This window comes from Panicum virgatum, chromosome 6N (assembly GCF_016808335.1).
Source record: "Panicum virgatum strain AP13 chromosome 6N, P.virgatum_v5, whole genome shotgun sequence".
Taxonomy (NCBI): Eukaryota; Viridiplantae; Streptophyta; class Magnoliopsida; order Poales; family Poaceae; genus Panicum; species Panicum virgatum.
Window position 1 is genome coordinate 50,168,510 of NC_053150.1, and position 6,000 is coordinate 50,174,509.

Sequence of the window (6,000 nt, forward strand, 5' to 3'; positions counted from 1 at the left end):
CTTAAATTTCTTTTAACTTATCTTTTTTGAGCCTATTTTCTTTAATTTTTTTTACAATGTGCTCAGTTTTCACATTGTGCCTCTTCTTTCCAAAATAATAATAATAACAACAATACCGCTCTGGAATCATCCCTTGATTTTTGATTCCAAAGTATCTTTCCTGATTCAAGAAAAATTAGATGATCTGTGCCATGTATACTAATGCCTGTCCAAGTCATCTGAAGAATAGAGCTGCTAGTTCATCATAAGGAGTCAAGTTGAATTGGAAATAATACCACCTGCTCACCTTCCTACACATGTTGGATGGAAAATTCAAAGCACTACCAAAGAATCAAGCTTGAGCCACATGGTGACACTATCACTACTACTGCAATCACGATGGTGAAGCCAACGCTGGACAAGTTGAAGGAGGCACGTGTCATCCATGATGAAGCTGGAAGATATAATCAAGTTTAGGAGTACCCCTTCTAACTCTATTAACAACGTTTAGCATCGTTTTGACTATGTTGACTGGTGGAATTCAGTGTTTGCATGATGATGTTGTCTTTATGACCTTGTCTGTTTCGTTTCTTTGTAATGATTGTCGGTGTATTGTGGGTCTTCTACCTACAATAACATCGGTTGCCTAGATGGGTTCTTATGTACCTCCCACCTCCTTGTTACCTTCTATCTTTCTACTTAATCATTTAGAGGATGTCAAGAAAGAAGTTCATGGCAACACTCGTCTACAATGATCAACAAATGAAAGAAACTGAAGACAAGAATGATCTCTTTCCCTTTTTGTTACCCCCATGTCTTTCCCCCCCTCTACCTTGATTTATTTAAGTTGCGACCACCAAGAGTTGGTGAAAAGGAGGATGATGATCAACCCAAGAACCGAAGCTCCAATAGCCATACACTCGGTCAGACATCATCAGTTGATCCCCTTGCCAAGACGGATGATCAGGATATCTCTACCAAATGAGAATGTCGTTAGTCTCCAATTCTCATGCCACCACGTGTCGCCAAGATACTAAACCAAGAAAATCATGTTTCTACAACGCAGTGGCTGCCTGAGGATGTATGAAAAGATCTGAACTGTATGGTTGGCTTATCTTCGTCACTTTACTTGAAGGTTATGAGATGTGTTTGTGGACTTGAGAAGTGATACCATATACTCAAGCCAGAAAGAAGCAATCAAGCTCTATTCAAATCACTTTATCAAGGTGCGAAGGAACCTCTTCGACAGATGGGTCAACGAAGTCGAGAAAAGAATGGGTAGTTACAAATGGAGTTAGACTGAGTATCCATAAAGTGATTTGTGAGTTACCATGAATCCAGGATTATGTTTGAGGAGACATTGTAAGAATGAATGACCAGGAAGACAGTTAATGTGTGTTGGATGCTACCCACCTAAACCTCTGTCTCTTGCTAGCTTTGTGAATCTCGGGACGAGATTCCTTTTAATGGGGGTAGTTCTGTCACACCCTGAAATTTTTGAATTTCAGGATGTGATTAAAATTAAAAATAAAACAACAATTTTCTCAAAATTTTAAAATTTTCTCAACATTTATTTTTTTCTTCACAGAGAATTTAGTGTAAAAGAAAATAAATATTGGTTGTTTTACAAATTAAATGATGTTGTTCTTCTGGTGATGCATTCATGTCACATGCATAGTGTTGTTGAGTGTAACAACCTTTCAAAACGTGTTCTATCATCAAAAATTCTTCCCGGGAATTTTCCGGATTTTTCTGGATTCTTTTCCCATTTTCCCTAGAGCAAACTCTAATTTTTAGAGGCTCTTCCAAATCTTCTCATGAGCTCCAAATATTTTATTTGAGTTCGTTAGGTCCCAATATATTTCTAGGATTTTTCCTAGAATTTTCGGGCCATTTGGAATATTTTTTGGACTTTAAATATGAATTCTAGATTTTTCTAGAATTATTTTAATTTCGAAAATAATTAATTCCGAATTTTAAATGGGCTACATCTATCAAAAGTACATAAATCTCTAATGGACCTTAAGGGCCCATTCATGTGTTCCCTAATGGGCTAAAGGCACGTAAAGCCCATTAGCATGGGAGGGAGGTTTAGTACCACATTGCTAGTTGATGTGGGATGGTGAGACCTTTCTCCCTATATAATAAACCAACCTCTCATGACAACTCCACACAAAAATATAGACTACCCGTAGGGAGGCTCCTTGTTTGGGAATCCCTAAAATAATCTTTTCCCCAGAATCCCACCATCCTCCGCATCCGTGCATCTCCGGTGAAATCCGACGCCACCCCAGTGCTCAGCTCGTTGTCCTCTTCGTCGTGGTGTCTTCCTTCTCGTGAGTCATCGCCATTTCGTCGTCGACCCCATGCCTTCTTCCTCGACTCCGACGATTTCCTTCTTCTCCGGTGAGCAACTTCCTCCGTCTTTTCTTCCCTCTCTCTCGCTCTACTCCGCTCGGTCTTGTTCGCCGTCGCCGCCATCCGCCATGCGCCGCCGCGAGCTCCGCTCCGCCCGCTCTAGCTCTGCGCCGCCGCCAGCCTACCCCAATCCACTCCCGCCGTCCGATTTAGATCCAGCGGCCCAGATCTAATATGACCCGAGTCAACTAAACCAAATACCGTTCAACCGTGGTCATTTTTGCAAATAAACCCCTCCGTTTTTCCAAAATCAACCCTCCGTCCATCGCAGTTCAAAACTATTTCTGTTTTAGTCCAAATCTTTACGGAAAACACCCTGAGTTTTCCAAAATAGAACCCGCCATCCTTAGTGCGTAGTTTTGCAAGCTAGCCCCTGAAGTTTAGGTTTAATTATGTTTAGGTCCCTGGTTTCTTCAGATCTAGCCCCTGGAAGCCCTGTTTCTTCACAAATAAGCCCCTAGAATCTTGTTTTAACCATATCTTTCACGTTTCAACTCCATTTTCAGCGATTCTTGCGCTCACGTGATCCTTGTGACGTGTGCAATAGCTTTGTAACCTTTTTATCCTCTGTGAGCATACTTTGTTGTGTCTTACAAATCTTTTCTGTTAGCTCTTAACTCTATAGTTAATCGCGACTAGATCCCTGAAGCATCGTTTATCCCATAGAATCGCCGTTTTAGTTCTGTTTTCCGCGTTTCTTGCGCTCCCATAACCATAGCAGTGAGCCCTATCCTTTAGTACGTTCTTTTAAAGCCTTTCTTTGTTTTGGTGTATTGTTCTTAGAGGTATCTTGTTGTTTGCTTTGTATGTTTGCCCGGTGATTGTTTCGAGTAGAAGAATTGCTGTTCGAAGATTGAAGAATCAAGAGTTCCAAGTGAGAAAAAGCTGAAGAGCAGTAAGAGTAGCTTTTCGTTGGAGAAAGGCAAGTGACCCTAACCATCTTTCTATCTATGCTTTATTTACAAGAGTATTATGATTTAATTGGAACATGGAGAACCACCCAAGAAAACAGTACAACCACAATACTATATGGCTCTGGTCTTGGCTGATTAATTAGAGACTCTAGCTTGTGACAATCTTACCGAAAGGGCAAGAGGGGATGCATCGACGGGGTATAGCTCGGTCCTCTTGGGGCAATTGGTATTGTTTAATGGTCCTTTGGCAAGGTACCACCTCATTAGGACAGTGTTATGACCGCTTTGGCTTGAAACCTTAGCGGATTGTCATGGGTTATGGAATCTTTGTAAAGGCCTCGTAGCGTCCCTATGCAATCACACCTCGGAAGTGTGGTATTGTGCCTGATCAGCACATATGCGTGGTTGGGTTCAAAGTTCTTCGAAACTTTTACGCGAATTGTGGTGAAAGTGTACAACCTCTGCAGAGTTAAAACTAACCGGTTAGCCGTGCTCACGGTCAAGAGCGGCTTGGACCCTCACATGATTAATAAACTTAAAGATGGACTTAAATCACATTCTGGTTATTTCTTGTGGCCTTGCTGAGTACCAACCATAAGTGTACTCACCCTTGCTTACTGCTGCTCAGAAGGAAAGATGTATGGAGTCTGTTGAAGATGTTGCTGAGTTCTAGGCGTACGCAACCCCAGTCGATTGCCTGTGAAGTTTGGAGCCTTCGTTTCCAGGATAAGCTATATAACTCTGATAGTCTTTTATTTGTTTTAGTTCTCTTTTTCGTGATACTGTACTGATTATTCACTTATGATGTCTCTATATGTATGAAACTTGATCCTGGCATACATATAGTTATGCATTCGGTTTTGTTCTTAAAACCGGGTGTGACATATTTATGGAGCCGGCAGGGAGCGCTTCGAGCCAGTTGAGGGCGTGGGAACCCATCATGACCGGAAAGTAGGCAGCCATGATGTCGTTGTCGCCGCGGGCAGCTCGGACGGCGATGGAGTAGGTGTGCAGCCACGTCTTGGGGTCCGACTCGCCGTCATACTTCTCGATCCCAGTAGGCTTGAAGGTGGCGGGCCATTGGATGGCCCGGAGCCGACTGGAGAAGGCGGAGAAGCCGTCGAGGTCGTTGCCGGGCTCGTAGTCGCGGCGGGGTCATCGTGGATGGTTGTCGCCCCGGAGGCCGCGGTTCTGGTGGTTGATGTCGGAGGCGCTGTGTTCCTCGTCGTACTGGCGACGTCGCTCATGCTCGACGGCGTCATGTTGGCGGTGACGGTTGTTGATGCGCTGACGCAGGTCTTGCTGGTTGAGCCGGAGCCGAAGGTCGTTTTGGTTGACCCCCTCCATCGTCGCCGTGGGGTCGTGTCGAGTGGTGGCTCGACTGGGCGCGGTAGGCCGAGTTGTCCTCGCGTAGCTGCTGGGCTTGCGTGGGAGCCACATACAGATGGGCGCGAGCCTTGACGATCTCGGGGGTCTCCTGGAGACCCTCGGGCACCTGGAATACCGCGGCAAGGTTAGCCGACAGCGTAGCGAAGACGTCTTGGCTGTTGTAGTCGAGGACGAAGTCGGCGTCATGGCTGCGCGGTCGGATCGGTGTGTAGGAATATGGAGTAGCAAAAACAAAAATTTTCTACCGCATAAACCAGGATTACTGTAGTTATAGATCACGGGATTATCACTAGACGCGCGGTTTCAGAACTTCTATAGCGCGTCGGTGTAGTGCAGATGGAAGCCGGCAGTGTAGTTGCGTGAACCACCTTACGAACAGCTCATCCTTGTGCAGCAAGCGCAGCACCTCAACGAAGTCCACATGTATGGGAAGAAGCGTCGCACTCCGGATTGCTAGATCCGCAAGAGCAACTAGAGCCTGATGCACGGGAGGAGGAACAGGAAGGAGAGGGGGGCGCAGACTGCAAAAGGGGGCGGCTAGGGCTGCACAGATGGGGGCGCCCCCTCCCCTCCTTTTATAGCCCTGGTGGGCGCCCCCTTCAGGTGGGCTGCTCTAAGCCCCCACCAAAAGTCCAACCCTTTGGGCCTTTCAAGGCCATTAGTGCATCAAAGCCTAGTCTAATTTGGATCTCATTCTCATTAGGCTTCTGGCCCTTAAGTGTGTGACCCTATGGGCTCACACGTGAATAGACATGGCCCAGTACTCCTACTGGTCAATAGTTGATAGCGGTCTCTAGCAAGACGTGCCAACTCCTAAGCACGCGCGAATCGTATCTGTCGAGCCATCACAATCTTATACATGCTGTTCCCTTTGCCTCACGATATTTGGTCTAGCTTGAAGCCGACTACTCTTTCTCGATCCTGTGATTCAGAATCCTAGGTTAACTCTTAACCCTAGCATGGCCATGCATTTCCTGATCTGAGTCACTCGAGGGGCCCAGAGATATCTCTCTCTCTTGTAGAGAGGGGCAAATCCCATCTTGACCGACTATGTCTCACAGCATGCTTCTTGACAGACCCGAAAAGCCACCTTTATAACTACCCTGTTACGGTGCAGCGTTTGATGGCTCCTAAACAAGTCGGTTCATATCTTGAGTACATACGACGATCTCAGGTCTTAGGATGCGGCGTACATATTGTGTAATGAGAAGTCATCATCTCGTATTTTGTCAGTTCTGTCTCATGTCTCACATGAACCCACATTATTAGTTTGACATCCCCATGTCCATGACTTGTGAAA